A 26,077-nucleotide genomic window follows, 5' to 3' on the forward strand; every position below is an offset into this window, starting at 1 on the left:
GACGCGCAGGCTCAGCGGCCATGGCTCACGGGAGCAGCCGCTCTGCGGCATGTAGGATCTTCCCGGACCGGGGCACGAACCCGTGTCCCCTGCATCGGCAGGTGGACTCTCAACCACTGCGCCACCAGGGAAGCCTTATTTATTTATTTTTGGCTGCTTTGGGTCTTCGTTGCTGCGCACAGGCTTTCTCTAGTTGCATTGAGCAGGGGCTACTCTTGGTTGTGGTGCGTGGGCTTCTCATTGCAGTGGCTTCTCTTGCTGTGGAGCACCGGCTCTAAGCGTGCAGGCTTCAGTAGTTGTGACATGTGGGCTCAGTAGTTGTGGCGCACGGGCTTAGTTGCTCCGCGGCATGTGGGATCTTCCCGGACCAGGGCTCGAACCCGTGTCCCCTGCATTGACAGGCGGATTCTTAACCACTGCGTCACCAGGGAAGCCTGATCCTCGGGTTTTTTTGTTGTTTTCTTTTGTTGTTGTTTTCTGTCTGTTTTTTTAATGTTTGGCTGTGCCTTGCAGCTTGCGGGATCTTATTCCCCCGACCAGGCCAGGGATCGAACCCAGGCCCTTGGCAGTAAGAGCAGAGTCCCAACCACTGCCCCGCCAGGGAATTCGCTGATCCCTGTTTTAAAGAATTAGAAAAAGTCACCCTGTTCTCCAGTAAGACATTTTATAAGTTAGTTTATTATTTCTCAATATTACAATTATGACAAACATTAAGGCATTCTGTGTAAGTTACACAAATATTGAATGTAAAATAATAGAAAATTATCATTGTTGCAAATGTATTACAATTCTTCAATGGTAGTCATATTGGAGTTCAGAAAATAACAAGATGTTTGGTTCTTAATACATTAATGTCCCATCAAAATCTTCTTTTATGTATAAAGTTTATTTCAATTGTAAATTTTATACAGAGTTGCAGTAGTCTATATTTATCATATTCTTCAAGTTATATATGTTGTCTGGATTAGAACATTTTTAAAAGGTCATGATATTCTTTCAGTATCATAAGTCTTTCTTTTAAGGATGTTATTAGTGGGTTGGGTATAGCAAAATAAATTGAAATAATTTTGAAATTGAATTTTAGTTCTTGGAAATCACAATAAAATGAGTCTTCCTTCTTTTTCTTAGCATTTTCTACATGGGAATGGCATCAATGTTGAAATTCTGTAATTTGATATCAATAACCTATTTTTCGTAAATCTTGCTTCCTGTTTTAGACAGAGCACATAACGTTTTCAGTGCTTTCAAGGGCATTATGTATATTAACTTTTGGTTCCTGTAAGATTTATTTAAAAGATTTTACCTAAACACCATTTCATATTAGCCCTGAGCAAATACATTTAAAAGTTGAAATTTGCTAGCATATACTTTGCATTCTAGAATCTATATCATTATTATTGATAATATAATTAACAGTTCCTAAAAAGGGCTTTGCATCCTGCCTCTTGAGTTTTTAGTGACATTATGACATTGACTTAACTTTCTCATTGTGAATTCAACATTGGCATTCAGTGTTGGAAAATTTATGTTTGAAAATACATGTTTAAAACACTCCAGCGGTCTTCCCTGGTGGCGCAGTGGTTGAGAGTCCGCCTGCCGATGCAGGGGACACGGGTTCGTGCCCCGGTCCGGGAAGATCCCACATGCCGTGGAGCGGCTGAGCCCATGAGCCATGACCGCTGAGTCTGCGCGTCCGGAGCCTGTGCTCCGCAACGGGAGAGGCCACAACAGTGAGAGGCCCGCGTAGCCCCCCGAAAAACAAAACAAAAAAACACTCCAGCATTTCATCAAAACTGAAATTTTGCTGGATTTTTCCTGGACAATATTTAAAAATTCCGTGATGTCAAAAGAATATTTTACCACATCATTCACTATTAATTTTAAAGAATACAGAAAACAAAACAGATTTCCCAGAATTATTTTACAAGAATCTTTTGTTACAATCTATTATGGTTTTCCATGCATTTTTGCTGCATTGTCATATTCCTGGCTTCTTGGGTTATTTTTGTCTAGATTCAGTTTTGGTAAGTGGTCTACTGAGAATGTAAAGTCCTTCTCTAGTCAACTCATCTGCTAAACAAAATTCCCCAAGATGTTCACGTATAGGTATTTTTGTAGTTTGGAAATCAACAAATCTGAAATAATTGTTATGTATTGTACATAACTTGTTCCTAGAACTGTATTTAAAATAACTGAGTAATGTCTAACATTTCTTACTTTATTCAACATGTTCTTATTCACTGCATCTATATCTACATATATTTAGTTATTTTGTTTTGTCTTTTATTCCCTAAACAATGTGTAATATTACTTTGTATCAGTGTTTATATTTTGCATAAATATTCTGACATAACTGTATCAAATTCTGCTATGATTACTGCCAAATTAAGAACATTTCCCACACTCAAACTTCTTGGATGAGCTTGGATATTCCTTCATCAAAAAGTGAATCATAAGTATCATATGTTCAAAACAGCACCCATTTTTTCTCATTTTTCACCGGATATATTTTTGGAGTCAGATTTCAATTTGGTGGGTGTGCATTTAACTTTCTTCATGTTTATTAGGAATATGCAGTAAATGCTGCCAATCTTTGCTTTCATTTTCATTCTAGTGTTGATTTGTTTTTTGTGTGTGTGTGTGTTTTTTTCCCATCCCCAAAGACTTTACAATGTAGACAAAATAAAGAATCCTTTGAAGTAGAATAAAGTAACCAGGATTTAGTGATTTTTTTTTTTTGGAAGAATTGAGAGTATTAATTTTCCAAAACTTCCTACCAATGTTGTTCTTTGGAAACTTAACATTTCTTACCTGAGATACATCATTTCAACCAGAGTTGCCTGTTTAATATGCAAAGTTCTGTGGTTCTGTGGTCAGGTACCTGACAGGCAGCAAGTACATTTGGTTTAATGGATTCTTAGTTTTTGTTTTTTTCCTCTCTTCTAGTTTTTCTTGAATTCCATCAGTTATGAGAGTGTGGAAGACCAAAGTAAACTCCCATCCTGCCCCACCAGCCATGTGTTAGTGCTGTGTTTTGCTAAAACTAGTACCTCTGAACTGTTTCCCTTTCTTCTGGCAATCCATTTAATTTTTCCAGAAATCTAATCATCTAGAGGCATTGCTAAGTATGGTTAATGGAAGCAGAATGCTGAAGACAGTGCCTAGATCATTGTAAGCAACTACATACATATTTTTTAAATAAATAAAATTTATTTAACAGCTTTCCGATTTCTTTTTCTGGATCTCATGATTAATTTTTTAAGTTTATTTTTTAAATATTTGTTTGTTTATTTATTTACTTTTGGCCACACTGCCCAGTATGAGAGATCATAGTTCCCCAACCAGGTATCGAACCTGTGCCCCCTGCAGTGAAAGTGCAGAGTCTTAACCACTGGACCACCAGGGAGGTCCCTGGATCTCATGGTGCTTTAAAAAAAGAATTTTTCTTTTTATCTGAGGAGAAATAATATTATAATTTAGTATTTTATCTTATTATTCATAACACTTTAAAATATTATCAGTGTTATGTACTAATAAACTTTAACAGTATATAATATTTGTAGTAATGAAATTTCTATAACAGTAAATAAACAATTGATATAATTGGCAGGTCATTATATAATAATCTTTAATTTTATCTATGTAATTCTTTGTAGATTTTTTTTTTTTTTCTTTTTTTGCGGTACGCGGGCCTCTCACTGTTGTGGCCCCTCCCGTTGCGGAGCACAGGCTCTGGACGCGCAGGCTCAGCGGCCACGGCTCACGGGCCCAGCCGCTCCGCGGCATGTGGGATCCTCCCGGACCGGGGCACGAACCCATGTCCCGTGCATCGGCAGGTGGACTCTCAACCACTGCGTCACCAGGGAAGCCCTGTAGATTTTTAATGGTGGATTCATGATAGTTATTACATAATAATTTGTGTCATTATGAAAGTATTAGTAAATTTAATTTACTACTAATAATAACAGTAACCTCATAGTACAGACACATAGAAGCAGATGGTGTGAACTATAAAATATAGATAAAATATATCACATTTGGCCAGGCCACAGATACCAATAGGATATTTTTCTTTTCTTTTCTTTTTTAGATGATAACTGGTCAATACTGCAGTCAAAAAAGCAGATCTTGGGCTCCCCTGGTGGCGCAGTGGTTGAGAGTCTGCCTGTCGATGCAGGGGACACGGGTTCGTGCCCGGGCCCGGGAAGATCCCACATGCCGCGGAGCGGCTGGGCCCGTGAGCCATGGCCGCTGAGCCTGCGCGTCCGGAGCCTGGGCTCCGCAACGGGAGAGGCCACAACAGTGAGAGGCCCGCGTACCGCAAAAAAACAAAAACAAAAACCTGGGACCTATGAGCAAGCTAGTCCTTACTCAGGCTCACTCTGCTTTAGCTTTCTGAAGTGTAGCACCATCTTGGTTTACCTAGTCCCTCTCAAAACTTTTTAATTGGTTCTTCCTACATTCCTCAAGTACATGATGATATATCCTTAGATTGCTTCCCTAGGCTTCTCCCTATATCATCTTGTCAATCATTCATTTCATTCATTCATTCAATAAGCATATCAGGCCCCTGCTAGACTCAGGACGTTTGAAAATGGACCAGTCACAGTCCCTGGCCTCTGGGACTAATGGAAGACAGGCAGGTAGACTTACTATGTTTCAGACCCTTTTTTTAAGGAAAAAAATATATATATATATATATATTTATTTATTTGGTTGCACCGGGTCTCAGTTGCGGCAGGCAGGCTTCTCAGCTGTGGCATGAGAACTCTTAGTTGTGGCATGCACTTGGGATCTAGTTCCCTGACCGGGAATCGAACCCCAGCCCCCTGCATTGGGAGCATAGAGTCTTATCCACTGTGCCACAAGGGAAGTCCCTCAGACCCTATTTTAAATAGTTTACGTGGGTTATCTCATTCAGTCCTTGCCACACACTCAGTGGTGGATTGGATGAAAGAGTGTGGATAACGAAGGTGCCATGACCTGAGATTTCTGGGCTGATTGGATGAAACACAGAAAAGTCTAATATAATTTTTCTTGGCAGCTGGTGAATGGTGGTGTCACTTACAGAATTAGGAATAAACAGTAGGTTTGGGGAGGAGGAGTAAGATGATGAGTGAAGGTCTAGACAAACTGGGTTTTCAATATTTGTGGGATATCCATGTGGAAGAGTCTAATAAACAGTTGATGGCTATGAGAAAAGTCAGTACTGAACACTTAAATCTGAGCATAATTAGTATATAAATTGCAGCTGCATGAATAGAATCACCCAAGGAAAGACCAATTAACAAAAGAGAATCCAGGATTAAAAGCATGAGAAACAGCAACATAAAATATGCAGGCTATATCTTCCAAGATTCTTCTGTTGTAAATAATAGAAACCCAAATAAAACTGACTTAAGCAAAAACAAAACAAAAAAGAGTTTCTTGACTCAGAAAAAAGAACTAGCTTTGGGGATGGCTAGATCCATGGCATTTGTCCTCTGGGTTAGCTTTCTTCTCAGGCAAGCTCTTTCTATAAAAAAGATAACAACAGGGCTTCCCTGGTGGCGCAGTGGTTGAGAGTCCGCCTGCCGATGCAGGGGACACAGGTTTGTGCCCCGGTCCGGGAAGATCCCACATGCCGTGGAGCGGCTGGGCCCATGAGCCATGACCGCTGAGTCTGCGCGTCCAGAGCCTGTGCTCCGCAACGGGAGAGGCCACAACAGTGAGAGGCCCGCGTATCGCAAAAACAAAACCAAAAAGATAACAACTAAAGTCCATAGGAAGAACATAGTGCTTTCTTAATAGTTCTAGCAAAAGTCCTGGGAATGATTCTCAATGGTCCGTATTGAGTCATTAGACATTTCTTGAGCCATAATGAATTGGCTAGGCCTAGGTCATAAGCTTTCTCTTGTCTTGGGGGTGGGATTGGTGTCCCTTGAACCAAGATAGGTGGAAGGATGGTTCCCCACAGGAAAATGGATCTATTCTTCTCAGTCGAAGGGGAAGTGGAGCCTGTGTATGCACAAGCCACCAATGCCCATTACATAGCAAGGGATATAAACCCAGGAAGGAGGTGAAAAGTAGTGGGTCTAAGGGTAGAAGGTGCACCCCAGAAGAGGGTGGTATTACTGGAAGCAAGAAAAGAGGAAGTTTCAAGTAGGGCATAGTCATCAGGGTCAAATGAGAGATCAGGGAGAATGAGGAATGAGCCATATTTACTGGATTTAGCATCAAGAAATTTTAGTTGGAGTGGTGAGAGTGAAGCAAGATTTCGATGGTTGAAGGATGAAGGAAAGGCAAAGAAGTAGAATCTTTATGTCGACAACTGTTTCAAGTACTTTGGCTACGAAGGGGAAGAGAGAGATTGAGTTGAGCCAGTGGGGAGAGACTTGAGTCTGCTGAAAATAAAGAGCTAGGAATAATAATATTATTATATCTATCATTCCCTGAGCACTTACTAGGTGCCTGACGACATTTTTCTGTGTTTGAATATAAAATTTTGGCCCATGTGTTTTGACTTCATGGTGCAGATTTAGTTAAAGAAATGGTCTAGAAACAATGGCAATTTCAAACTCTAAACCTACATACATGCTTCCTATTAGCTACAATAGATGAACTTTCGTGTTCCTACCTAAAGCCAATCACCCGAGTCACTAGTCTTGAGGACATTGCTCCATTGATCTTCCTCTTTCTCTACATCACCCACTTTTGCTCTCTACTGGATCATTCCCATCAGTTTACAAACATTCTACTTCTACCATCTTAAAAGAAACTTCTCTTCACTCTACCTTCCTGCCAATATCCTCCAAAGAGTTATGTCTTGTCTCTTCACTATCTTTAACTCCTCTCCTCTCATTCTCTTTTAATCCTGCTCCAATCTGGTTTTGGCCCCAGGATTCCACTGAAACTGCTTGGCCAAGGTCACCAATGACCTCCATTTTGTTAAATTCCCTCCTCCTCCTCGATACGCTTATTTGTCTTGGTTTCCAGGACGCCACATCATCTACCTCCCATCTCTTCTCTGTCTCCTTGTGGATTCCTCCCCTTCTCCCAGACCTCTTAATGTAGGAGTGCTCCGCATCTCAAAATCTGATCCTATTCTCTTCTCTCCCTACTTGCACCCCCTTGCCAATCTCGTCCAGTTTCATAGTTTAAATTCCATTTGTATGCCAGCAACTTCCAAATTTATATTTCTAGCCCAGACCTCTTTCCTGAACTCCAAATTTATTCATCTGTCTAGTCACATACTGCTTGAATCTGCTGAAAGTTGAATAGATATTTCAAATTTAAAATGTTCAAAACTGGGACTTCCCTGGTGGTCCAGTAGTTAAGAATCTGCCTTCCAATGCAGAGGACGCGGGTCCCATCCTGGTCAGGGAATTAAGATCCCATATGGCAGGGTCAGCTAAGCCCAGGCGCCACAACTAGAGAGAAGCCCATGCGTTGCAACAAAGATCCTGCATGCCGCAACTAAGACCCAATGCAGCCAAATAAATAAATAAATATTTTTTAAAAATGTTCAGAACTGAACTCCTAATCTCTCCCTCTGCTCCCCCAAATTCCTCATTCCATAGCCTTCCCCCCCAAAATTGAGGGCACCTTTCCAGTACTCAGGCCTCCAAATCCTCAAGTGATCTTAGTCGTATACCAAAGGTGGGGATGGAGAGTGGGACAGACAATGCAGTGGTCTGCTGTGGTGGAGAGGGAGTATTTTATAACTTTTTAGACATTGCTTAAAATTGCTGGTGCATGATGATAACAAACAGCGGACCAACATCTAGCCCATTTTATTATTTTTATATTCTCTACAGAAAATGCACACCTTTATTCCTTATTGCCTAAATCCAGGGAGAACCGTCTCATCACCGTGACCACCCCCCTTGCTATGCTACCTTCTTTAATTCCTCTCTTTTCTTTCACCCTCCCCTGCCTCATTCCTTTATTTAGGAAATCCTATTAACTCTACCTTCAAGAAGGAGCCAGAAGCCAGCCTCTTCTTAGCACTTCCACTGATGCCACTTTTGTCTGAGCTGCCATCATCTCTTTTTTAGGTTCACTGTAAACAGCCTCCAAGTAGGTCTCTGTGCTTCTATCCTTGCCCCCGCTCAGTCTATTCCTGAGGCAACAGCCAGAGTGATCTTTTATAGAAACATAAGTCACATCACGTGGAGGCCCTGCTCAATATCCTGCAATGGCTCCTCATCTCAGCGTTCACCATGGCCTCTTAGGCCAGACCTCCTCTCCTGCTCTTTCTTCTCTATCCCTTGCTCTTTCTGTTCCTACGCCAGGGCCTTTGCGAGAGCTGGCTGTCCCCATTGCCTAGATTGCTCTTCCCTCCAGGTGTCAGCTTGGCCAACTCCCTGACCTCCCTCAAGTGTTTGTTCACATGTCACCTTCTCGATGTGGCTTATCTACCCTGAGGACCCTTTTTATTTTTTTATTTATTTATTTTTAAAGTTTATTTACTTATTTATTTTTGGCTGCATTGGGTCTTCATTGTTGGGTCTTTGCTGCTGCACGTGGGCTTTCTCTAGTTGTGGCGAGCGGAGGCTACTTTGCGTTGTGGTGCGTGGGCTTCTCATTGCGGTGGCTTCTCTTGTTGCAGAGCTCGGGCTCTAGGGGTGCAGGCTCAGTAGTTTTGGTGCGCAGGCTTAGTTGCTCTGCGGCATGTGGGATCTTCCCGGACCAGGGCTCGAACCCGTGTCCTCTGCTTTGGCAGGCGGATTCTCAACCACTGCGCCGCCAGGGAAGCCCTGGGACCCATTTTAAACGCTGCAATCTGTGTGCCCTACCCCCACCCTCAGCACATTTGAGTCCTCTAAATCTTTTTTTCTCTTACCTTAATCTGTGTTTTATTTTTCCTTGTCACTTTTACTCTCTAATGAAATACATAATTTACTAAGTTTATTGTTTATTGTCTTTCTCTCCAGAGTAGAGTGTAAGGTCCCTGAGGGCAAAGACATTTGTTTATTCACTGATATATCCCAAAAGTATGGTGACCATAATTTATCATCCCAACCAGGAGTGAAAGGAGGCATTATTTTCTGGGATATCTTGAGTATAAACCAAGATTTTTTGCCAGCAAACTGGCATATGATCATTCTACCCAAAGGCCCAGGGTCAAATTTTTCACTTGCCTATCTGGAAACCGTTGAAGAGATCCAAGTACAGAATTGATAGCAGAGCTTTCCCCATGACACTTCTCACCTCGTTTACACTCCTGCCCCTTTATTATACAGTGTCCCACTGCTACCAGAATAACATCTCTCTTTCCTTCATTTCCAATCCCATTCTCCTTCCTCTCCCCTCAAGGACAATAATTTAGTTAATCCTTGGAATTATAATTAAGTATTATTATAAATTTCAATAATTTTTTTTTTTTGCGGTACGCGGGCCTCTCACTACTGTGGCCTCTCCCGTTGCGGAGCACAGGCTCCAGACGCGCATGCTCAGCGGCCATGGCTCACGGGCCCTGCTGCTCCGTGACATGTGGGATCCTCCCAGACCGGGACACGAACCCGTGTCCCCTGCATCGGCAGGCGGACTCCCAACCACTGCGCCACCAGGGAAGCCCTCAATAATATTTTAATAACAGTACCTTTGTGTGTTTGAGTTTAACTTATGAGAATGAGACAGTGTTTCTTTATTTTTAATTATTTTTTTTATTGGAGTGTAGTTGATTTACCACATTGTGTTAGTTTCTGCTGTACAGCAAAGTGTGTCAGTTATACATATATATATCTCCACTCTTTTTTAGATTTTATTCCTATATAGGTCATTACAGAGTATTGAATAGAGTTCCCTGTGCTATACAGTAGGTTCTTGTTAGTTATCTATTTTATATATAGTAGTGTGTATATGTCATTCCCAATTTCCCAATTTATCCCTCCCCTGCCCCTTTCCCCTTTGGTAACCATAAGTTTGTTTTCTGCATCTGTGACTCAATTTCTGTTCTGTAAATAAGTTCATTTGTACCATTTTTTAAGATTCCTCATTTAAGCGATATCATATGATATTTGTTTTTCTCTGACTTTCTTCACTCAGTATAACAATTTCTAAGTCCATCATGTCGCTCGCTACAAATGGCATTATTTCATTCATTTTTATGGCTAATATTCCACTGTATATATGAACCACATCTTCTTTCCTTTTCTTTTTTTTTGGCTGCGTTGGGTCTTCGTTGCTGTGCATGGGCTTTCACTAGTTGCAGCAAGCGGGGGCTACTCTTCCTTGCGGTGCGTGGGCTTCTCATTGCAGTGGCTTCTCTTGTTGAGGATCACAGGCTCTAGGGCACACGGGCTTCAGTAGTTGTGACTCGCAGGCTCTAGAGTGCAGGCTTTGGTTGTGGCGCCTGGGCTTAGTTGCTCCACAGCATGTGGGATCTTCCCGGGCCAGGACTCGAACCCATGTCCCCTGCATTGGCAGGCAGACTCCTAACCACTGAGCCACCAGGGAAGCCCCTGTACCACATCTTCTTTATCCATTCATCTGTCAATGGACATTTAGGTTGCTTCCATGTCCTGGTTATTGTAAATAGTGCTGCAATGAACACGGGGTGCCATGTATCCTTTCCAATTATGTTTTTCTCTGGATATATGCCCAGGAGTGGAACTGCTGGGTCATATGGTAGCTCTATTTTTAGTTTTTTAAGGGAGCTCCATACTGTTCTCTATAGTGGCTGCACCAATTTACATTGCTACCAACAGTGTAGGAGGGTTCCCTTTTCTCCACACCCCCTCCAGCATTTGCTATTTATAGTTGATGATGGCCATTCTAACAGATGTGAGGTGATACCTCATAGTAGTTTTGATTTGCATTTCTCTAATATTAGTGATGTTGAGCATCTTTTCATGTGCCTCTTGTCCAGCTGTATCTCTTCTTTGGAGAAATGTCTATTTAGACCATCGGCCCATTTTTTGATTGGGTTGTTTGGGGACTGTGTTTCTTACTTAAAAAATTTTTTTTTCCATGACAGTATGCTTCAAAGATCCATTCCTAGTGCTCTGTGTACCAAAGTCTAACACTCCATTGAGTGCATCTGCCCCATTTCATCCTTCCCTTCCCCCAGTGATGGACACTTTGTGCCTCATCATCTCTGAAAACACAAGCAAGGCCGTGATGAACATTCTTGCACAAGTTCTGTTAGGACCATTGTAAACATTTCTTTGGAATATAAGATAGGAAGTGAATTGATGTATCATAGGATGTGCTTATCTTTAATCTGATCAAGTTCAGATATTTTGATCCCTAAAATGGCTGCAGACCTGAGGTCCTGTATGCCTCTGTCCTTGACAACATTCAGATTATCTGCCTTTTTACTTTTTGCTACTCTAATAGTATGAAGTGGGATCTCACCATAGTTCTAGTTTGCATTTTTCTGATGACTAATAAGCTTGAGCGTCTCTTCTTTTGCTTGTTAGCCTTTCACTTTAACTTTTCTGTAAATTGTCTGCTCATATATCCTTTGCCAATGCTAATTTGCAGGAATTCTAGTTTGTTTAGTCATTGTCAGTTTTAATTATTACAAATATCTTCTTCCACTCTGTATTCCATCTTTAAACTCTGTCCATTATATCATGCTTTGAATAGAAATCCTTAATTTTAATGTGATCAAAATAGTTTGTGCTTTCGATTTAAATTTTATTTAAGGAATACTTAACGACTCCTAGGTGAAATAGATTCTCCTTTTAACTCAAGACTTTTGCCTTTCACATTCAGGTCTTTATACCATTTTGAGCCTACCTTTGTATATCACGTTTACTGTGAGTCAGTTTTCCCACCTCCACGTAAAAAATAAACCACCCCTTCCACATTGATTGTGGTACCACCTTCCTCGTATACTAAGTTCTCATATCTACCTGGATTTTATTTCATTGGTCTGTTTGTTCTTGAACAAAAATGTGTTCAATATATTTTATTCCTATGGTTTTGTAGTGTATTTTAGTATCTGATAAGGTTAGTCTCCCTTCTTCACAAAGCCTTTTCAAGGTGGAACTTTACTTGTAGATCTTTAATCTAGAATTATTTTTTTGAGATTGCAATTAATTTGTAGATCATTGGGGAGAGTTGACATCTATATAATTTTGAGTTACTCCACCTAAAACATGTCTCTTCAGTCTTTTTTCTTTCCTTACAGCATTGACCAGACCTCCGGTAATATGTTAAACAATAGTGGTGATTGGACATCCTGGTCTTGTTCCGAGTCTAAAAGCAACACACTAAGAAGCCTCAATTAAATGTAATATTTGCTGTAAATTGTTGGTATAAAATCTTTACCAAGTTGAGGTTGCTGAGTTTAAAAAGTATTGTAATAATAAGGTGAATTTTATAAAGTGCCTTTTTTCCAAATTCAGTTGAAATAATCTTGTGTTTTTCATCATTAATCTATTAATATAAAATTACATCAGTAGGGCTTCCCTGGTGGTGCCGTGGTTAAGAATCTGCCTGCCAATGCAGGGGACATGGGTTCGAGCCCTGGTCTGGGAAGATCCCACAGGCCGTGGAACAACTAAGCCCATGCACCACAACTACTGAGCCTGGGCTCTAGAGCCCATGAGCCACAGCTACTAAGCCCGCATGCCACAACTACTGAAGCCCACGTGCCTAGAGCCTGTGCTCTGCAACAAGAGAAGCCACCGCAATGAGAAACCCTCGCACCACAACGAAGAGTAGCCCCCCGCTCACCGCAACTAGAGAGAAGCCCTCGCGCAGCAATGAAGACCCAATGCAGCCAAAAATAAATAAATAAATAATAAATAATTACATCAATAGATTTAAAAAATATTGACCCATGCTTTTTTCTGTGGGGTTAATCCTACTTGATCAAGATGTTTTGTTTTATTTTTTTTGGCTGTGTTGCATGGCTTACGGAATCTTAGTTCCCTGACCAGGGATTGAACCTGGGCCTTCGGCAGTGAAAGCACAGAGTCCTAACCACTGGACCACAAGGGAATTCCCAAGATGTATTATTGTTACTATTATTTTTTTTTTGCGGTATGTGGGCCTCTCACTGTTGTGGCCTCTCCCGTTGTGGAGCACAGGCTCCGGACGCGCAGGCTCAGCAGCCATGGCTCACGGGCCCAGCCGCTCTGTGGCATGTGGGATCTTCCCGGACCAGGGCACGAACCTGCGTCCCCTGCATCAGCAGGCAGACTCTCAACCACTGCGCCACCAGGGAAGCCCTAAGATGTATTATTTTTTATTATAATTATGGGCAAACTTTATTGAACACTATGTGACAAGCACAGTTCTAGCTACTTAATATTTTTTTGCATTTAATCCTCATGACAACCCTTTGAGGTAGGCATATTATAACCATTTGTCAGATGGGGAAACTGAAGCACGGGGAAGCTAAATGATTTGCTGAAGTTCACTCAGGAAGGGGTGGAACAAGGGATGTAGCAGGCAGCCTGGCTCTAGAGTTGACACTCTTAACTGCTATACTATAGTGTCTAACTTTTATTTGCTTAACTAATATTTTATTTACATATTTGTGTTTCCATTTATAAGTGAAAATAGTTTGTACTTTTGAGACATGATTCACATACCGTGAAATTCACCCTTTTAAAGTATGCATTTCAGTGGGTTTTAGTAGTCACAAGGTTTTGCAACCATCACTATACTATTTAATTCCAGATTTCCATCACCCCAAAGAGAAACCTTGAACCCATGAAGAGCTACTCCCATTCTCCCTTTCTCCAGCCCCTGGCAACTACTTGTCTAGTTTCTGTTTCTATGGATTTGCCTAGTTAATGTTTCATATAAATGGAATCATACACTATATGGCTTTCTGTGGCTTCTCTTATTTAGCGTAATGTTTTCAAGGTCATCCACGTTGTATCAGAACTTCATTCATTTTTATGGTTGAATCATATCCCATTGTATGGATAAACCACATTTTGTTTATTCATTCATCCAATGAACACCTGTTACCACTTTTTGGCTATTAATAGTATCGCTGTGAACATTTGAGAATGATTTTTTGTGCGAACATATGTTTTCAATTCTTTTGAGTATATACCTTGCAGTGGAATTGAAGGTCATATGGCATGCTATGTTTAATTTTGAGGAATTTACCTTAATCCAAGTTTGGAATCAAGGTTAAACATGTGCTTCTACTTCTTACTAAAATGGCAAAATGGCATGAGCTGCTGCTTCTTCCCCCAGGTCAACACCTGAAGAGACTCTAGCTGAAACAGATATAGAAGACAAGGAACCAAGAGAAAAGGGAGAAACCCCTGGAAAGACTTTTTTTTCTTTTATTGAAGTATAGTTGATGTACAGTATTGTGTAAGTTACAGGTGTACAATATAGTGACTCACAATGTTTAAAGTTTATATTCCATTGATGGTTATTATAAAATATTGGCTATAGTACCTGTGTTGTACAATATATCCTTGTAATTTATTCATACATAATCCTTTGTACCTCTTAATCTTACCCCTATCTTTTTTTTTTTTTTCGCGGTACGCGGGCCTCTCACTGCTGTGGCCTCTCCTGCTGCGGAGCACAGGCTCCAGAAGCGCAGGCCCAGTGGCCACGGCCCACGGGCCCAGCCGCTCCACGGCATGTGGGATCCTCCCGGACCGGGGCACGAACCCGTGTCCCCTGCATCGGCAGGCGGACTCTCAACCACTGCGCCACCAGGGAAGCCCTAATCCTACCCTTATCTTGCCCTTCCCACTTCCCTCTGCCACTCGTAACCACTAGTGTGTTCTCTATATCTATGAGCATGTTTCCTTATTGTTATATACACTAGTTTGTTGTATTTTTTAGATTCCACATATAAGTGATATAATACAGTATTGGTCTTTCTCTGTCTGACTTATGTCACTTACCATAATACCGTCTAAGTCCATCCATGCTGTTGCAAATGGCAAACTTTCATTTTTTTAATGGCTGAGTAGTATTCCATTGTATATATAAACCACATTTTTTTTAATCCATTGATCTGTTGATGGACAGTTAGGTTACTTCTATACCTTGGCAATTGTAAATAATGCTGCTACGAACATTGGGGTGCATGTATCTTTTCAAATTAGTGTTTTCGTTGTTTTCAGATATATACCCAAGAGTGGAATTTCTGGGTCATATGGTAGTTCTGTTTTTAGTTCTTTGAGAAGCCTCCATACTATTCTCCACAGTGGCTGCACCAATTTACATTCTCTCCAACAGCGTAGGAGGGTTCCCTTTTCTCCACATTCTTGCCAGCATTTGGTATTTGTGCTTTTTTTGATGACATTCTAACAGGTGTGAGGTGATGTCTCATTGTGGTTTTGATTTGCATTTTTCTTTTTTTAAAAAAATATTCATTTATTTATGCCGATGATCTTAGTTGCTGCATGTGGAATCTTTAGTTGCAACATGCGGGATCTAGTTCCCTGACCAGGGATCGAATCCAGGCCCCCTGCATTGGGAGCACAGAGTCTTAGTCACTGGACCGCTAGGGAAGTCCCTGAATTTTTCTGATAATTAACGATGTTGAGCATGTTTTCACGTGGCATGTACATGTCCTCTTTGGAAGAATGTCTATTCAGGTCTTCTGCCCATTTTAAAATTGGGTTGTTTGTTTTTTTGATGCTGAGTTGTATGAGCTGTTTATATATTTTGGATATTACCCCCTTATTGGTCATATAATTTGCATATATTTTCTCCCATTCAGTAGGTTGTGGAAATACTATTTTTAATTGGTGTGCATACATACAAGCATGTGTGTATAGCCTGAGACAGAGGGTAGCCGGTAGGGCTACGAAAGGATAAATTAGTAAAAAGCAGTTTAGGGCTTCCCTGGTGGCGCAGTGGTTGAGAGTCCGCCTGCCGATGCAGGGGACACGGCTTCGTGCTCCGGTCCAGGAAGGTCCCACATGCCATGGAGCGGGTAGGCCCGTGAGCCATGGTCGCTGAGCCTGCGTGTCCGGAGCCTGTGCTCCACAACGGGAGAGGCCACAACAGTGAGAGGCCCGCGTACCACGGGAAAAAAAAAAAAAAAAAAAAAGCAGTTTAAATTCTGCTTTTGTTTCCCCTCCACCATCACTTTGGTTCAGTTTTCCCCTGGCCACTCGTTGCAGAAATCTGGGGTCATGGCCCAGACCTGTGGGGTTAGGATCACAGTGATAAAATCAAGATAGTGGGAAATAGGACGTCACTGGTGGTGCAGTGGTTAAGAATCCGCCTGCCAATGCAGAGAACATGGGTTCGAGTCCTGATCTGGGAAGATCCCACATGCCGCGGAGCAACTAAGCCGGTGCGCCACAACTACTGAGCCTGCACTCTAGAGCCCATGATCCACAACTCCTGAAGCCCTTGCACCTAGAGCCTGTGCTCCGCAACAAGAGAAGCCACCAAAATGAGAAGCACGTGTACTGCAATGAAGAGTAGCCCCCGCTCACTGCAACTAGAGAAAGCTTGCACGCAGCAATGAAGACCCAACGCAGCCAAAAATAAATTAATTAATTAAAAAAAAAAAAAGAATCCGCCTGCCAATGCAGGGGACGCGGGTTTGATCCCTGGTCTGAGAACTAGATCCCATATGCTGCAACTAAGAGTTTGCATGCCACAACTAAGGAGACGGCGAGCTGCAGCTAAGGAGCCCTTACAACAAAATAAATAAATATTAAAAAAACATGTTCTTGGAGAGAATTCGAGAAACAAATCCAGGAGATACTGTAAGAAGTAAGGTTAACCAAGGTCTATAGAAAGGTTTGCTGCAGTCTTTTTTTTTTTTTTTTTTTGGCTGCGTTGGGTCTTCATTGCTGAGCGTGGGCTTTCTCCAGTTGTGGCGAGTGGGGGCTACTCTTCCTTGCTGTGTGAGGGCTTCTCATCGCGGTGGCTTTTCTCTTGCGGAGCACGGGCTCTAGGCGCACGGGCTTCAGTAGTTGCAGCACGCAGGCTCAGTAGTTGTGGCTTGCGGGCTCTAGAGCACAGGCTCAGTAGTTGTGGCACATGGACTCAGTTGCTCCACGACATGTGGAATCTTCCTGGACCAGGGATCGAACACGTGTCCCCTGCATTGGCAGGAGGATTCTTAACCACTGCGCCACCAGGGAAGTCCTTGCTGTAGTCTTTTTTTTTTTTTGCGGTACGCGGGCCTCTTACTGCTATGGCCTCTCCTGTTGCGGAGCACAGGGTCCGGACACGCAGGCTCAGCGGCCATGGCTCACGGCCCTAGCCGCTCTGCGGCATGTGGGATCCTCCCGGACCGGGGCACGAACCCGCGTCCCCCGCATCGGCAGGCGGACTCTCAACCACTGCGCCACCAGGGAAGCCCCTTGCTGTAGTCTTAAAACAACAAAACAAAAACAAAAACTGAATACCTTCCTCTCCCTCAAAAAGGAAAACATATTTTATAATGGCCAACTATTAAAATTTTGGAGAATATCATCATGATGGGTGAAGAGACACAAAGGAACATGAAAGCATGCTAAAGTTCTCACGTTAGAGGAACAATATAAATATCAGGTTTAAATTCAAAGAGGTTTAATTTGGAGGTCAAATTAAATAAAAGAGAAGGTAGAAATGTCTAAATATATTAATAATTGCAATAAGCAAAAAGGGACAAAACTCACCAGGTAAAAGTCAGGGTTTGTCAGATTGGATTAAAAAAGCAAAATTCATGGGCTTCCCTGGTGCGCAGTGGTTGAGAGTCCGCCTGCCGATGCAAGGGACACGGGTTCGTGTCCCGGTCCGGGAAGATCCCACATGCCGCGGAACGGCTGGGCCCGTGAGCCATGGCCGCTGAGCCTGTGCGTCCGGAGCCTGTGCTCCGCAGCAGGAGAGGCCACAGCAGTGAGAGGCTCGCGTACCGCAAAAAAAAAAAAAAAAAAAAAAAAAAAAAAAGCAAAATTCATGAGGCCATGGAAGAGAAAAAAGAGACATTTCAGGTAAATTTTAACCAAAGTAATCTTGTAAAGATATATTTATGTCAGAAGAAAAATAAACTTTAAGACAAAAAGCATCATTGGGGATAAAGAGGACCACTATATAATTCAGTTCACAAATAACATATAAAAATTTTAAACATGTATGCTCCTAAGAAGATGGCATAAACATACACACAGCCAGCATTAATAGGCTATATGGAGAAATGGCTAAATTCACCATCATATGGAAGGATTTCAATACATCTTTCCCAATTAATGATAGGTCAAGAAGACAAAAATAAAAAAATCAGCAGAGTTCAAGAAGATTTGAACCATACGATTAACCAACTCTTCCTAACGGATATATGTAGAATAATGCATTCAACTATTAGAGAATTTATATATTTTTCTCAAGTTCTTTGAACTTTTACAAAAATTATGTCACAAGTGTTGGTGAGAATGTGGAGAAATATGAACTCTCAGACACTGCTGGTGGGAATGTAAAATGGTTCAGACACTTTGGAAAGCAGTCTGCCAGTTTCTCAAACAAGGAACATAAACAGAGTTCCCATGTAACGAACCAATTTCACCCCTAGGTATACACACAAGAGAAATGAAAACGTATGTCCACACAGAAACAGCCAAAAGGTGGAAACAACCCAAATACCCATTAATAGACAAATGGGTAAACAAAATATGGTATATCCATACAATGGAAGGACTTTATTTTGCCATAAAAGGAATAAAGTACTGATACATACTACATTTTGGATGAACCTTAAAAATATTTTGCTAAATGAAAGAAGCCAGTCACAAAAGACCATGTATGATATGATTCCAATCATAGAAAATTCCTGACTATGGAAATCTATAGAGAAGAAAGTAGACTAGTGGTTGCTTAGGACTGGGGATAAGGAAAATGGGGGGTCAGGAGGATGATAGCTAATGGTACAAGGTTCCTTTTGAGGTAATGAAAATGCTCTAAAATTGACTGTGATGATGATTGCAGATACCAGTGAATACACTTAAAAGCATTGAATTGTACACTTTAAATGGGTGAATTGTATGTTAGGTGAATTTTTCTTGGTAGCTACATAATATTTTATTTGATTGTTTCTAATTTTTTGCTATACAAAAAAATGCTTCAGTGAGTAACTGTACCTATACCATTTTACAAATGTGCAAATATTTCTGTAGAATAAAATGTTAGATTGGAATTGCTAATTCTAAGAATATGTTATGAATCTGTTATTCTTATAGATGTTGTCCAATTATATTCCATTAGAGGTTGTGACAAGTTATAGCTCCATCAGTGGTTTATGAGAGTGCTGAATTTTTCGCAGTTTAATCAACACAGTGTATTATCAAACTTTTGATTTTTTATTTATCTGGCAAGTATGGTATGTTAATTTTATCTCAATAGAGCTGTTAGCTAGCCATAGAGCAAGTCTCAACAGATTTAAATAGGTATCATAAAAACATGACACGGGGGTGGGTGGTGGTGATGTGATGAATTGGGAGATTGGGATTGGCATATGTACACTAATATGTATAAAATAGATAACTAAGAACCTGCTGTATAAAAAAATAAATAAAATAAAATTCAAACCAAAACAAAACAAAAAGCAGAGTTAACACAACTGGGATGTTTTATTAATATTATTTCCCCAATAAATATATTTTGTGGTCATTTATTTTAATTTACACAATATCTTAGATCCTGGATATTGGGTGGATATTAAGTATCATTTTATAAACTGTACATCTTACAGTATAAATCAGTCATAATATTTAGAACTTTAGTACATAACTTCAAAAATAAGAGAATAAACATTTCAAGAGGACACAAATTTGATGCAATGAGGTAAAAGTTATCAAGAAATAATATGCTGGGACTTCCCTTGTGGCGCAGTGGTTAAGAATCTGCCCGCCAATGCAGGGGACATGGGTTCGAGCCCTGGTCCGGGAGGATCCCACATGCCATGGAGCAACTAAGCCCGTGCACCACAACTACTGAGCCTGCGCTCTAGAGCCCACGAGCCACAACCATTGTAGCCCGCGCACCTCGAGCCGGTGCTCCGCGACGAGAAGCCACTGCAATGAGAAGCCCGCGCACCGCAAGGAAGAGTAGCCCCCACTGGCTGCAACTAGAAAAAGCCCATGCACAGCAACAAAGACTCACTGCAGCCAAAAATAAATAAATAAATTCATAAAAAAAAAGAAAGATAATATGCTACCTGTTCTTATTAATTTGGTTTAGTTGAAACTTCTTTTTGAAAAATTACAGCAAGGGAGATACACAATTAAAAACCATTAAAAAAAAAACACAACACTATTGTTAGAAGTTATTAGAAGATAATAAAAGTTAAATTAAAAAATTAAAGTTAAATAAAAGTTAAAACAAATATATTTAGAAATTTAAAAAGAAACAAATAAATCATGAGTCAAAGAAGAAATCAGGGCTTCCCTGGTGGCGCAGTGGTTGAGAGTCCACCTGCCGATGCAGGGCACACGGGTTCATGCCCCGGTCCGGGAAGATCCCACATGCCGCGGAGCGGCTGGGCCCGTGAGCCATGGCCGCTGAGCCTGCGCGTCCGGAGCCTGTGCTCCGCAACGGGAGAAGCCACAACAGTGAGAGGCCCGCGTACCGCAAAAAAAAAAAAAAAAGAAGAAGAAGAAATCACATTGGAAATAGAAAAATACATAGAACTAAGTTACTATAAAGATATTACGTAAGAGGGAAGACATATGGGAACATATGTTTAAGTATGACTGATTCACTTTGTTATAAAGCAGAAACTAACACACCATTGTAAAGCAATTATACCCCAATAAAGATGTTAAAAAAAAAAAAGATATTACATTTAACATTTGTAGGATGCAGAGAAAATAGAGTCTCAAGGGAAATGTATGGCTTTAAATGTTTGTATCAGAAAATAATAAAAGATAAAATTAATGAACTAAATGTAAAAGAAAAAATTGATAGAATAAACCTAGAAACATAAGGATGTAATAACCAAAATAATTAATGGTAGAAATCAATGAAAAAGACCCAAAGTAAAAAAATTGTTTGCTTTTCAATTTGAAATCAGTCACTTTTTATTAACTGACTAGATTATAAAAATAATCATGGTAGACACCTTAGTTCATCCTTCTAATAAGCCTGTTCATCTGGTCTTCTCTGTTGCCAGCAACTCCACATTCCAAAATGGGTGGTCTTTTTCTTCATTCTGCCTGTCAGAGAAGATAATTTGAAGGGCTGGAGGAAGTTGTTTGCTTCTTTGAAGTGTTTTCCAACAGTATAAATCTCATGAATCAGATCCTCCATCCAGATGATTCCAAATATACCAAGACATCAAGCAATCAATGTGTTAATATGTCAGGGCAATTCACTTCTTGTTGATTTTGCCATAACTCACATTTGTAGATCAATTCATTTACTGACTTCAAATTCTGGTACCCCCAGGCAATACATGGTTCCACAACCCTCACAGTGTTAACTTGAGCTCAAAGTAGGTGCTATTGAAGATCCGGCGAAGGCAAAGAACCTGAAACTCCTTGCGGACCTTTGAGCTCATACCACTGATACTGATGACAAATGCCAATTTGGGTTTCTCAGGTAGATAGAAGTTGCCAGCTTTTCCTGTCATCCTAGCCATTCAAATCTCAGTCTGTACGTCTGCCTATATTCCTTGTGATAGTACTTAGCTTTTTTGTAAGGTAAGCTTCCTCCTTGCATTTCACAGCATTTTTGGGGCAAACTTCTATTTTAGATGCTTGTTCAGCAGCTCTGTAAAATTCCTTCACTCTTAAGGGCTTCTGACACAGCAGGAAGCTTTTTCTCCTTTTCTGCACCCTCCATGGTTCCAGATGGAAAAGAGGAAGAAAAAATGTTTTTCTTTTTAAAAAGCTAACAGAGTAAACACATCTCTTGTGAGATTTAATGAGAGTAGAAAGAAAAGCACAAATAAATAATATTGTAAATAATAAAGGGGCTATAACTACAGAGAAAACTTAGATTTAAAAGATATTAAGAGGGACTTCCCTGGTGGCATAGTGGTTGAGAGTCCGCCTGCCGATGCAGGGGACACTGGTTCGTGCCCCGGTCCGGGAGGATCCCACATGCCGCGGAGCGGCTAGGCCTGTGGGCCATGGCCGCTGGGCCTGCGCGTCTGGAGCCTGTGCTCCGCAACGGGAGAGGCCACAACAGTGAGAGGCCCGCGTACCGCAAAAAAATAAAATAAAATAAAAGATATTAAGAGAAAACTGTTGTAAACTTATGCCAATAAATTTCCAAATTTATATGAAATGAACAACTTCCTGGCAAATATAACAATTAAAATTGACTCAAGAAAAACCCAAATGGCAAGTAATCTTATAATGATTAAAATTATACTCTTGAGAATTTATCCCAGAGAAATGAAAATTATGTTCACAAAACAAAACATCTGTACACAATTGTTTATAGCAGTTTTTCTTGTAATAGCCAAAAACTGGAAACAAGCAAAATGTCCTTCAATGGTTGAATTCAATGGTTCAGCAATACCACTGAATACTAGTTAATTCAGCAATGAAAAAGAACATTGATACATGCAACATGGATAGAACCGAAGGGAATTATGCTGAGTGAAAAAAGCCAACCTCGAATGGTTACATACTGTATGACTCCACTAATACAATATATATATTTTTAAAATTCTTCATTGAATCTATTTATTTATTTTTGGCTGCATGGGGTCTTAGTTGTGGCACGCAGGCTTCTCTCTAGTTCTGGCATGTGGGTTTTCTCTTCTCTAGTTGTGGTGTGCAGGCTCCAGGGTATGTGGGCTCTGTAGTTGTGGCGTGCAGGCTCTCAAGTTGAGGTGCATGAGCTCAGTACTTGCGGTGGGTGGGCTTAGTTGTCCCGTGGTGTAGGGATCTTAGTTCCCTGACCAGGGATCAAAACTGTGTCCCCTGAATTGTAAGGAGGATTCTTTACCACTGGACCACCAGGAAAGTCTCAATATAGCATTCTTGAAATAACAAAATTACAGAGGTGAAGAACAGATTAGTAGTAGCCAGCAGTTAGAAAAGGGGTGGGGGGAGGAGTGGTTATAGCTGTAAAGGGGAAGTAGGAGGATCATTGTGGTGATGAAATAGTTTTGTACCTTGATTGTGGTGGTGGTTACACCAGTCCACACATGTGATAAAATTGTATAAAAGTGTACACCCATACACCCAGGAATGAGTGCATGTAAAACTGGTGAAATATGAATAAGCCATGTGGGTTGCTCCAAGGCCAATCTTCTGGTTTTGATATTGTACTATAGTTATGCAAGATGTTACCATTAGGGAAAACTGGGTGTGAAGGGTAAAGAGGATCTTCCAGTACATTTTTTTGCAACTTCCTGTGAATCTATCATTATTTCATAATGAAAGGTTTTTAAGCATTGGAGCAGTAAACAACTTCCAACAAAGAAAACACCAGGCCCTGATGGCTTTACAGGCAAATTCTGTCAACTTTCAAGCCACAGATTATTCTTATACACAGATCATCTTATACAACCTCTTCCAGAGCACAAAAAAAGAGGGAATACCCACCTCCTGCCAACTCGATGAGGCCAATATAACCTGATACCAAATTCAGATAAAGTTAAAACAGGGAAAAGTTACTACAAATACATTTTACTTGTGAATATAGGTGAAAAGATCCTAAACAAAATATTAGTGAATAATATCCGATAATGAATAAAAGAAACAAATACAATGACCAGGTTGGGGTCTTCACAGGAATAATATATATACATGTTAGAGTATCTATAGATGTCATTTACTGTAATAACAGATTAAAGAGGAAAAAGAAACCCATATAAACATTTCAATAAATGCAGGAAAAGTATTTGACAAAATTGAACATAAATTAGAAATAGAATGGTAACCCGAAGAAAGCACCTATAAAAAACATACAATAAATGTCATCATAAATATGGAAGCTTTAAAAGCATTCCCTTTAAAATTATAAACCTGATACACATGCCAACTATTGCTATTTCTACTCAACAATGTGATGGATGCCCTAGCCAGTGCAATAAGAAAATAGTAAGAGATTCGTGGCATAACTATTGTAAAGGAAGAGATAAAATTGTCATTATACTCATATGACATGATTATTTTCATTAAAAAACACAATAATCTCTAGACAATTTACTAGAGTAATAGAAGAATATTGCAAGGTAGTTGATTATAAGGTCCGTATACAAAATTGCCAATTGCTCTTCTATACACCAGTAACTTCATATGATGTAATTATAAAAAGAAAACATTAAAATAGCAACAGAACTATGACACAGGAGTAAATCTAATAAGGTATAAGATCTTTAGATACAAAATTATCTAAAAGTATAAGAAAAAGTTATAGGGACTCTCCTGTTGGCGCAGTGGTTAAGAATCAGCGTGCCAATGCAGGGGACACGGGTTCAGGCCCTGGTCCGGGAAGATCCCACATGCCACAGAGCAACTAGACCTGTGCGCCACAACAGCTGAGCCAGCGCTCTAGAGCCCATGAGCCACAACTACTGAGCCCACGTGCCACAACTACTGAAGCCCGCGTGCCTAGAGCCTGTGCTCTGCAGCAGGGGAAGCCACCTCAGTGAGAAGCCCATGCACCACAACAAAGACCCAACACAGTCAAAAATAAATAAATAAAATAAATTTAAAAAAAGAATTAAAAAAAATGCAATACATAAAAAAAAAAGAATCAGCCTGCCAATGCAGGGGACATGGGTTCGAGCCCTGGTTGGGGAAGATCCCACATGCCACAGAGCAACTAAGCCCGTGCGCCACAACTACTGAGCCTGCACTCTAGAACCTGTGAGCCACAACTATTGAGCCTGAGTGCCATAATTACTGAAGCCCGTGTGCCTAGAGCCCATGCTCCACAACAAGAGAACCCACTGCAATGAGAAGCCCACGCACCACAACGTAGAGTAGCCCCCGCTCGCCGCAACTAGAGAAAGCCCGTGTGCAGCAACGAAGACCCAACACAGCCAAAAATAAATAAATAGAATAAATAAATTTTAAAAATAAATAAATAAAATTGTCAATATATACTTCCTTCCAATACTGTTTTTGTTCTGTCCCACAAATTTTGACACACAGTGTTTTCCTTATTATTTGTTTCTAAGTTATTTCCTTTATATTTTTTAAAAAACACAGTGGTTGCTTAAAAATGTAATCTTATAGTGTCCAACTTATAGGATTTGTAGTTTTCAACAATAAAAAGGTTTTAACTTTCACATCTTATGGTTGGAGAACATGGTCTATATGATATTGATTTTTTGGAATTTGTTGTGGCTTCCTTTATAGCATTATGCACGTTCTATTTTTAAACATTTACTATGTATGTTTAAAAAGTATGATTTTCTGTTGGTTGAGAATAGAATTCTACATATAGCCAGTAAAATGAGCTTTTTGTGTTGTTCAGATTTTTTTTAGGCCACTTGGTGCTTGGCTGTGGGATCTTAGTTCCCCGACAAGGGATGGAAACCCAAGCCCCCTGCAATGGAAGCGCAGAGTCCTAACCTCTGGACCACCAGGGAATTCCCAAGTCTTTCCATATTTATTGGAATTACTCTTAAGACTTTTTTCCTGCTATGTTATTTTGTATTTCCTATTTCCTATGTAGTAAATAGGATTGTATATATGTATATATATATATTTGTACTTTGCATGATGAGGTTTTCTTCTGCTAGTTTGAAAGTTATAAATGCTATTTTATTTTTTGGGAATTGCCTTAACCTTAAAACTCATACTCATGTTTATTTAATTCCTATCAGTTTCTAAAATCTATCTATACTGACATCTCCTAACAAGCCAGTGCTGTTACATCTTTTTCATATGCCATCAGATTCCTCTGTGAGGTCATTTATGGACGTATTGTCTAGAACTTTAGTTCTGGGATTTTATTAATAAACTTTCTAATTCTTTTTCTTTGGTATTAGCTTTTCTTTTTCTCTCTTTCTTCCTTCCTTTCCTTTTTTTTTTTTTGCTCAAAACTATACTTTGCTTCCTCCATTTCTCGCATGTATTGAATTTGCTTCAGTTTTGTTTTCATTAAGGCTTTCCCACTTCCCTGATTTGACCCCATGTCTCTGGAGGATGGGTGAAAAGACAGTCACCATCCTCTCAACCCTCACCGACATACCAGTTTTAATTTTCCTCAGGTTTTTCTTATTTACAATTCATAGTGCTTCTTG

General features: G+C 40.3%; 1 pseudogene; it reads right to left on the reverse strand.

The window, feature by feature from the left end:
* Positions 1–20,984: 20,984 nt before the first annotated feature.
* LOC101328142 (large ribosomal subunit protein uL30 pseudogene) lies at positions 20,985–21,705 on the reverse strand (annotated as a pseudogene).
* Between the last annotated feature and the right edge of the window lie 4,372 nt (positions 21,706–26,077).

Source organism: Tursiops truncatus, chromosome 1 (assembly GCF_011762595.2).
Source record: "Tursiops truncatus isolate mTurTru1 chromosome 1, mTurTru1.mat.Y, whole genome shotgun sequence".
In the NCBI taxonomy this organism is placed as follows: domain Eukaryota; kingdom Metazoa; phylum Chordata; class Mammalia; order Artiodactyla; family Delphinidae; genus Tursiops; species Tursiops truncatus.